The 8877-nt window shown below is 32.2% G+C and overlaps 1 long non-coding RNA gene across 1 annotated transcript; it reads left to right on the top strand.

Moving 5' to 3' along the window:
- The first annotated feature begins 290 nt into the window (after positions 1-290).
- Positions 291-2863, top strand: LOC143081779 (uncharacterized). Its single transcript, XR_012980083.1, has 2 exons — positions 291-510; positions 2607-2863. It is a non-coding gene; the product is annotated as an uncharacterized LOC143081779 (long non-coding RNA).
- Positions 2864-8877: the final 6014 nt, after the last annotated feature.

Below are 8877 nucleotides of genomic sequence, written 5' to 3'. Positions count from 1 at the left end.
TGAACTTTGCTGCAACATCTCGAATACTTTTTTGAACCACAGATCCTTTTATACAGGATGAAATTAAGATAAATCCGATGAAAAATGAGAAAAAGTCCTCGATTTAACTCTAATATATTTTAGCGTCGGTGTATAAATAGTACAATTTGACACATGAAAAAAGCGCATGGCTCAGTGGGTCATTTTTTTCTTAAACACAATTCAATGTTTATTCCGAAACATATTTTTATGAATTTCAAGTAGTGCATGATTAGCGCCCATTCATCAATGTCAATATTTTGTTCACAGAGCCAATTGTCGTCAAACCGAGAGAAGTTGCTAGTGAAGTGGCATATGGAAAACGAACAAAGCAAAGTTCAGATTATTATTTTTACGCCAGTGCCACTGTCGATGGCAATTTAGACACATCTACACATACAGGACTAGACACTGCACCTTACTGGGAGGTTGACTTGGGCAAAGAATACAATATAGAAAGGATAGAAATTTTCAATAGGAAAGGGTGTTGTGGTGAGTATTGTTACCAATTCAGCAAAATAATTGACTTCAACAAAAATTTCATATATATATTTGTTAGTAGCTACAAAACATTAATAACTGACAATTATGTTTTATCTATACATATTTGTCAAGGTTGAGTGACACGTCTTTGATTCATCATGTCCAACTTGTACACCGTAGAGCTTTTACATTATATCCGTGTTACCGTCCTGAATATGATTTTTATCGGTAATTTGTACATTTTTCCTTTGGTGTGTACTCGCTGATAATGTCAGTAACAGTGGAATGGCCGTGATATAAAAGTTATTGGGTTAGTACGCAAAAGACATGCGCGAATGCAACGCGTGGATCTACTTTCATTCACAAAATTGCGCTTGATTTTGTTTCGCAGAAACCCACGATATTTTTGGCGAATGAAACACTTGACATTGTTTGAAACTTTTACAAAGTCAATTTAGCCTTTTTGAACGATTGTTGTGAAAATGTGAACAAAAAGTGCATAAAAAACCCAATAGACTTTTACAAAAAAATGCGTTAAATGAAGTACAACTAACATATCGTCCCTGTTAAAAAAAAATCCATACAATACCAATAAACAGCCTGGTGCTTGTCCAAGTAGTTTTTTTTTCTGTTTCTTGAGAAGTAATTGTTTTACCTGTTCAGTCACTATAACGTGTAACAATACATAGTTTAACGCAACACACAAATAGTTACCAAAAAGGTACCGCTATCGCATGAGAGAAGCCAGAAAAAGAAATGAAATTTATGCATTTTCGACATGTTTGTGGGATCATCATATACAATTTTAAAAGATGTGGTTTCATTGTCAAAACGACAGATATTCATAGACCAAAGAATAAAAAAGTGAACCGTGATATTCATGTGCGGATCGTAGGATAATTTTTTAAAAGTGGGGTAACCGGGGGCACTAAACTTTAAAGGTTGCTTTGACCAGAATTGTAGCCTTTATAAGGGGTGCAGGGACCCGGGTCGCCTACCTCTTAATTCGCTTCTAAAATTAGATTAACAACAGGGACTTTTAACTCCAAGTTTCATATTTCTGGTCCGTGTTGATAATACATGAACATGAAAAAGCAAGAAGCTAAAAGTTTAGTGACGTCCATTAAAATCTTTAAAATAATTATGAAGTCGACACGAAATTAGCTTGTTCAGATAGTTTACAGTCAGCTTACATTGCCCCCGGCCCTGGGTAAATATCTCCTCACAGTGCGTTCTTAAAACTATTATTTGAAATCAATGTGATCGTTTTCATGATGAACACTGAGCGAATAATGACAAAAAAAATGTAGTTTTATCCACTAAACTAAGTAAAATATAATTATAACCTGTTAACTCGTATAACTCGTTGAACTCAAAATGATGATCGATGAAAAATCTGATGGTTCATATCGTATAATTCTTATTTCTGACTATCACTATGCTGATGCTTTGTGAAAAATAAAGAAATTTGACTTACACATGTTACCGGTATGCTACCATTATATTTGCCATTGTTAGTGTCATGTCCAAAGCAGAATATCAATGAAACGCATGCAGTAATTCCTTTTAATACTTTGTGCAAGAGAAAATTTCAAATGACGTAATGTAGCTTGTGACGTCAAGTGTGATTCGCCGTGATTCGACGCGAAAAAAGAAGTTCGTTTGTTATTTTCTCTATTATTGTAGTGATTTTTTTTTTAAATTACCGATTAACAGAATAAAGGACTTTTTGTTTTTGATACTGACTATTTAACAGAAAATATCAGGCTCGCCCTTCGAGCTCACCTAATATTTTACTGTGACAAAGTCAGTATCAAAATCAAAAAGTCCTTTATCCTATATATAATACCCACATTACATTAAACATTTGCCAAATTGAAAAACAGTGTTATGCTCATCTAGATTCTATTGTTGTTACCAATTGACAATAAAAACTAGCATGTTCTAATCAGCACTAGTTTTGACGTATTTTAAAACTCATATAAAACTCATATGAATTTTAATACATTGTTTGTTGTCTGCATTGTTCTGTATCATGATTGAATTAAATTAGTGTGTCACATGTTTAGCAAAACAAAATTATCTTTCTTCATTTTACTATTCAGGAGAACGACTTCACGACTTGGACATAACAATTGGATCTGCCCACAATCAGATGTATTTGTGTGCGCATTACAAAGGACCGGGTCGCAATGGAGAACATCTCGTATTCAAATGTAACGATAATACCAAATATGCACGCTATGTCAGGTTAACGATCAAGGGGAGAGAATACCTCCATGTTGGTGAAGTGAAAGTTTATGCATTAAATGACTGATGTCATTAACTATGTCTATAAATAAAAGATAACAAAACTTTCAAAGGACAATTTTTAATTATTTCTTTATTTTCAATTGAATAATAGACATAGGTATACAGTGTAGCAAATGTTATCAATCTATGAATGTTATGAGTAGTTCCTTTAAGGTTGAATTTATTTGCCTTCGAAGCATGTTGGTTCTGATCTTATCTGTTCAATGGAATTCAAGAGACACTGAAATTGGAATGATAAATTCTTATCATTTTAGACAAGCATTTCTTATAAATAAGACTTTACCCCTACCATACATTTGAAAACATTCATTGAGTTGGACTTTAAGGTCAAAGATTCTTGACTTTCGATCTCAAAAGTCAAACACAACAATAGGATTTTTTTTACTCGTAGCTTCGTTGTTTATAAATTAGTTCCAATGTCCCGATATATCAACATTGGTAGACAAAATTGATAATTAATGATACAAATTTAACTTCCTATGTTCAAAGTCAAAGAAGAAGTGTACACCTATCAATATAAAAACTTTTGCGACACATAAGGACATGTTATTGTCGAACATTTGAAACACTTAGTACCAAATTTGAAATTATATATCATTATAACTCTAAGTAATTTAAAAAATATAATGCAACTTGATTTACCTAATTAACCTTCATTAGAATTGAGTTTCAACTGAGGCGATGTGAACTTTAGTTTTTCAAACATTCTAAATTTGTCAATGGAAAATTTCAGATATCGCTGTAAATCATATCATTATATTGGGAAATTTTTTTCAAGTCCACAAGCAGCGTTATCGAATCAGACCTCAGATAGGGTTTGCACAACAACTATCGGAAAATTTAAAAACGGGTTAAGCGTCTAATCTAAACGTTTCCTGACGGTTTTCCTAATACTACTCCAAGAAGAGACGATATGCTTCTGTTTAACCCTAAATCGCGAAACTAAAAAAATATCATTTATTTTCCAAATAATTTCGTAAAAAATCTGTCATTCATTAATTTCATATTTTTCGATGTTGTCTTACATGTTTGCCCTAGAGCTTCAAACTTAATACTTGTTTCGGACGAACCAAGTTTATTAAGTTTTATTTTCACTTAATAACACTTGGTCAACATCACTTCCAGAAACAAGTCCTTGAGATTATCGTTAGTTCTATAGTCAGTACTTTGTTACTGACATAGATAACAAAATATATTACTAGTTGAGAAATTGAAAAATAATAAAAACACTATAAGTCACGTAATGCTGTCATTTTTTGCGGTATTTTTAACATTGCCATATAAATGGGAGGTTTGGCTTGCTATAAAAGCAGGTCCCAAGTCAGGAATATGGCAAAGTCCGTTTCTATGTAAGTTGACGTTTGTTTTTGAAGCAGTTCAGTGTTTCTTTTATTCCACTGTGTTCCTCTTTCAGTTGATGCGTTTTCCTCGGTTTTGGTATGTGACCCGGATTTGTTTTTCTCAATCGATTTGCCAGTATTGAACAGCGGTATACTACTGTTGCCTTTATTAAGGTTCAAACTCAGGCAACATTATCATAAGGTGGATTTGGCATTTCGTGTTAGGTAATTATGGTCGTATAGCAAGCAGTTATTTGTCCTTGGCTTTCATAGATTGTGTATTTTAACGTTTCTGGTGATGGTCAATCCAAACAAGTGATCCGGGCGCTCTTAACGTACACAATGGACATTTATTTTAAGAGCACTGGGTCGATAACGCTGCTGATGAACTGCAAGTTTCTGATGATCAGCTGAAAAAAAAATTGTAGTTTTATTTTAATTTTAATTTTATAAATTATAAAAAAGGTGAAATCCCTCGGGCAAATTTGACATTGGGTGGATTTAGTTATTCTCTTTAAATCCCTTTGATCATATTGCTACTCACGTTCTTAAGTAATCTTTATAAATCAGACAACATGGACAAAAAGTGAAATCCCTCATGCAAATTGGACATAGGGTGGATCTAGTTATTCTCTTTTAATCCCTTTGATCATATTGCTACTCACGTTCTTAAGTAATCTTTTTAAATTATGAAAAAAGGTGAAATCCCTCAGGCAAATTTGACATTGGGTGGATTTAGTTATTCTCTTTTAATCCCTTTGATCAAATTGCTACTCACGTTCTTAAGTAATCTTTGTAAATTATGAAAAAAGGTGATATCCCTCAGGCAAATTTGACATTGGGTGGATTTAGTTATTCTCTTTTAATCCCTTTGATCAAATTGCTACTCACGTTCTTAAGTAGTCTTTGTAAATTATGAAAAAAGGTGATATCCCTCAGGCAAATTTGATATTGGGTGGATTTAGTTATTCTCTTTTAATCCCTTTGATCAAATTGCTACTCACGTTCTTAAGTAGTCTTTGTAAATAATGAAAAAGGTGAATTCCCTCAGGCAAATTTGACATAGGGTGGATTTAGTTATTCTCTTTTAATCACTTTGATCATATTGCTACTCACGTTCTTAAGTAATCTTCGACTTTCATATTGTTTTTTATTTGAGCATTTCTGGTGAAGTTAAATTAAAAAAAAACATCTTCGATAAAAGGTTCTTTTCAGTTTTCGTATTCAGTGCAACACTGCCAAAATAGCGCTTTTCGAAATCATGCCAAAAGTCAAGACTCTACCTTTAAGGATATTTCAACAAAGATCTTAAGTGTGTCAAATAGTTGTAACAAAAAACATTGTCAACACTTATTTGTTCATGTGTAATATGTCAGTTTCAACATGTCTGAAATAAACTAAAGAATTTAAATGTCATAGCTGTGACGTATCCACCACGCACCTTTGATTTAAGTTTTGATTAAAAAATGGCAAATTAAATTTTAATTTATAATACTAGTAATTCATGTAATTAGTAGGACTACATTTTTTTTATATAAAGAGTGATTTAGGTTAATCATAACCTTTTGAAAACAATGGCCGTAATTACACCACATAATCTACTCTGAGTACAGAGTGCATCAAAGACAAGGTTTTAAGGCATGGTTCAATCTACACATATAAAAGGTATTTGCAATTTATGTTTCTGAAGATCAAAAACTAACCTGTATTTTAATGTGCATGTTTTTCGAGTCTTCAGAAGATGGCAAAACAAAAACAAACACTTCAGTTTCACGTGTCGCCATATTGACGAAGGATTATGGTGAACATTTAGACATGGCTAGAACTACTTCTGTATGTCTTTGTGTGAATATTTTCTTAATATATGTTTTGTACCACCTTCTGTTATGAATCTCTATAATTTATGACGTACTAGACACTAAATATAAGGGCTATCAAAATATATTATAAAATTCCTAGCATTATTTTGTGGTAACATTTATATGTTTAGTTGAATATCTGCACTTTTAAAAAACGACCATGTAAGGAAGAAAAAGCTAGACACGCTATTCCCATCCTAGCGCTTTAATAACCCTTTGAAGTTGATATTCATGCACTTTAACATAAGAGTAGGTTAAATACCTTTAAAAAAAGAAAAACCTATTCAAACAAATGGAAAGTAAATCATACTGCTGACTTGGTACAGGTATTATCTTATATCATGTTTGTAGAAAATTGGTTGATACGGAATACAAAGTCTTGATATCCTCCGATAAATATTTTGAGGAAGAAGACTAAATATTATTTAACAAATAAAGGCAACAGAAGTTTGCCGCGGTTTGAAAATCATATGTTTAGGTACGTTCTGTTTTGTATTTTCCTCGGAGGTCGATATTTTAGTTATTTTATTTTTTTGTCATAGATTCTAGTATTGTTAAGACCAATTTGTTAAACTCGAGGGTATATCTAAAGATGAGATGGAGTAAGCCGTGCCTGCTCTTTCTAATCCTTGAGGATATATTATGGACCACAATCAGAAAAGTTCGGATACAAAATAAACGTAAATATATCTTAATGTGAAATTGATGACCAGGTGTCTTTGATCTTATTGTTTTTGTCAAGTGCAAAAAGGAACGATGAACCAACTAAAAACAAGAAAAGGTCGGCACAGTTGATATTCTAAGAATTCCGACAATTTGTTGAAAACTCTTACTCAAAATTCCAAAAATATGTTGTCAATAGAAAAACCAGCATACTGCTCACTTTTTCATCTGTCTAGCATGATATGATTTACCTGTTTGTTTACTTTTAACAAGATATGCTGTTAGATATCTTAACGTGTATTCACTTGTTGTCGAGTTTTGTGTTGAGAGCTACAAGTGTTACGAAAGTCGAGTTGCGAGTTACAAAAGAAAATTTTGGAGTTACGAAAGTCTTTTATATGGAAGAGCATTGTGGATTATTTCTTATAAACGAATGTGCAATTTTACATTGGGAATGCTGGTTTACAAAATCTACTTTTTTTGCTGGAGCCAATATAATCAATTTCAGAAAAGGATCGATAATGTTATTAACACTACGCAAGCAAATAGTTTCTCATAATTTCTTATTAATAGCTTAATATGCTTTAATAAGCATTGCACATTATTAAATAACATTCAAAAATAAGGGAGCAATGAATGAGTTTTTAAATTTAATGCGTGCTTTTTTGTGCTTTTTGTTAAATATTTATTGTATTTTATTGCGATTAAGATGCTTGTGGTTCTTGTACATTTTTGTAATAGTTGTTTATGATATTCTCGTATTCTTGTCTTTCATTTCTGCTTATATGCATTGTCTAAATGCTTTTTGTTTTACATCGATAAATTTACATATAGTGTGACTCCGTACTTCCCGTTACTGTGTTATTTTCAAACTTATTTGTTGCTTGTCTATCACATGTATCAGTTTTGCTATGTGCTGCGTGTAAATGCCGTGTTATGGTCATTTCTTAAATATATGAAGGGCTCTTTACTTACATACCTTCACTGAGTTATTCTTGTTATTGTACATGTAATAAGGTAAATTTGCGTACACTTGTCTTTAACTTTTGCTAATATTATGGGTCTATATGCCATGTCGTGCTCCTTTGTAACATAATCGTTTGCATTTTTTCCCCCAATATTTTAATGATTAAGATTAAAGCACAATGTTGACTGCTGTATTTAAGAAATATTTTATCCATAATGTCTCTTCTCACATCGGCGTCAATATGATTAAATTGAATGCGACTGTCATATAATTGAGAGGTTTAGCTAACAAAAAAAAACAGGTTTAATCCACAATTTACTTCATAGGAAAATGTTTGTACTTAACAGGAATATGGTAATCTGATCACGGAATTTCCTTGCAGTTTAGTATTTTTATGATTTTACTTTTGATAGAAATCACAACACGCTTTACAGAACACTCTGCATCATTGATAATTGAAAGATCAGCATGCTCTTAAAAAGAAAAAAATGCAACAAATAAACATCGCTGTTAAAAAGTCATAAATTAAGAGAGATCGACTAAGAAACTAAAACCGAGAGAAATAAATCAACAATAAGAGGGGAAAGGGAACAACAGAAACACATATGCAACAACGACAAACACCAACAAGCATAGAAACAAACTATTTGAGAACAACTGCAATATTCTTGACTTTTAAAAGGACATTTTAAGAAAAATATTGGGTTAAACCTGGGTTTATGGCTCGTTCAATATACGGTTTATATGACAATTTTAAAAAAAAGTCGCTTACAGCATACATTCAAGCAAGAGCAAACATCACACAGAAACGCACAAATAAATTTTATTAACCGCAGAATAACAACGAATATCTTACGTTAACGTCAGACAGCACAGAACGTTTTTGTGTAACAAACATATAGACCGTTGTTTTTTCACGTTTGAATGATTTTACACTAGAAATTTTGGGGCCCTTCATAGCTTGTTGTTCGGTGTGAGCCAAGGCTCCATGTTGAAGGCTGTACATTGATCTATAATGGTTTACTTTTATAAATTATTATTTGGATGGAAAGTTGTCTCATTGGCACTCACACAACATCTTTCTATATCTATATAATCTTTAAATTAATACAATTATTTTCATCATACTACTCCAAACAAGTAATAAGATATTGAGGGTAAAGAAAGTCTTTTTTATAATTGTTTGGACTACAAACGACATGCCACATTATCCAACCAAAACCACGACAGAAAC

Source organism: Mytilus galloprovincialis, chromosome 7, assembly GCF_965363235.1.
Source record: "Mytilus galloprovincialis chromosome 7, xbMytGall1.hap1.1, whole genome shotgun sequence".
Lineage (NCBI taxonomy): Eukaryota > Metazoa > Mollusca > Bivalvia > Mytilida > Mytilidae > Mytilus > Mytilus galloprovincialis.
Note: the sequence above shows the minus strand (reverse complement) of the source record. Positions and strands in the feature narration are given on the sequence as shown.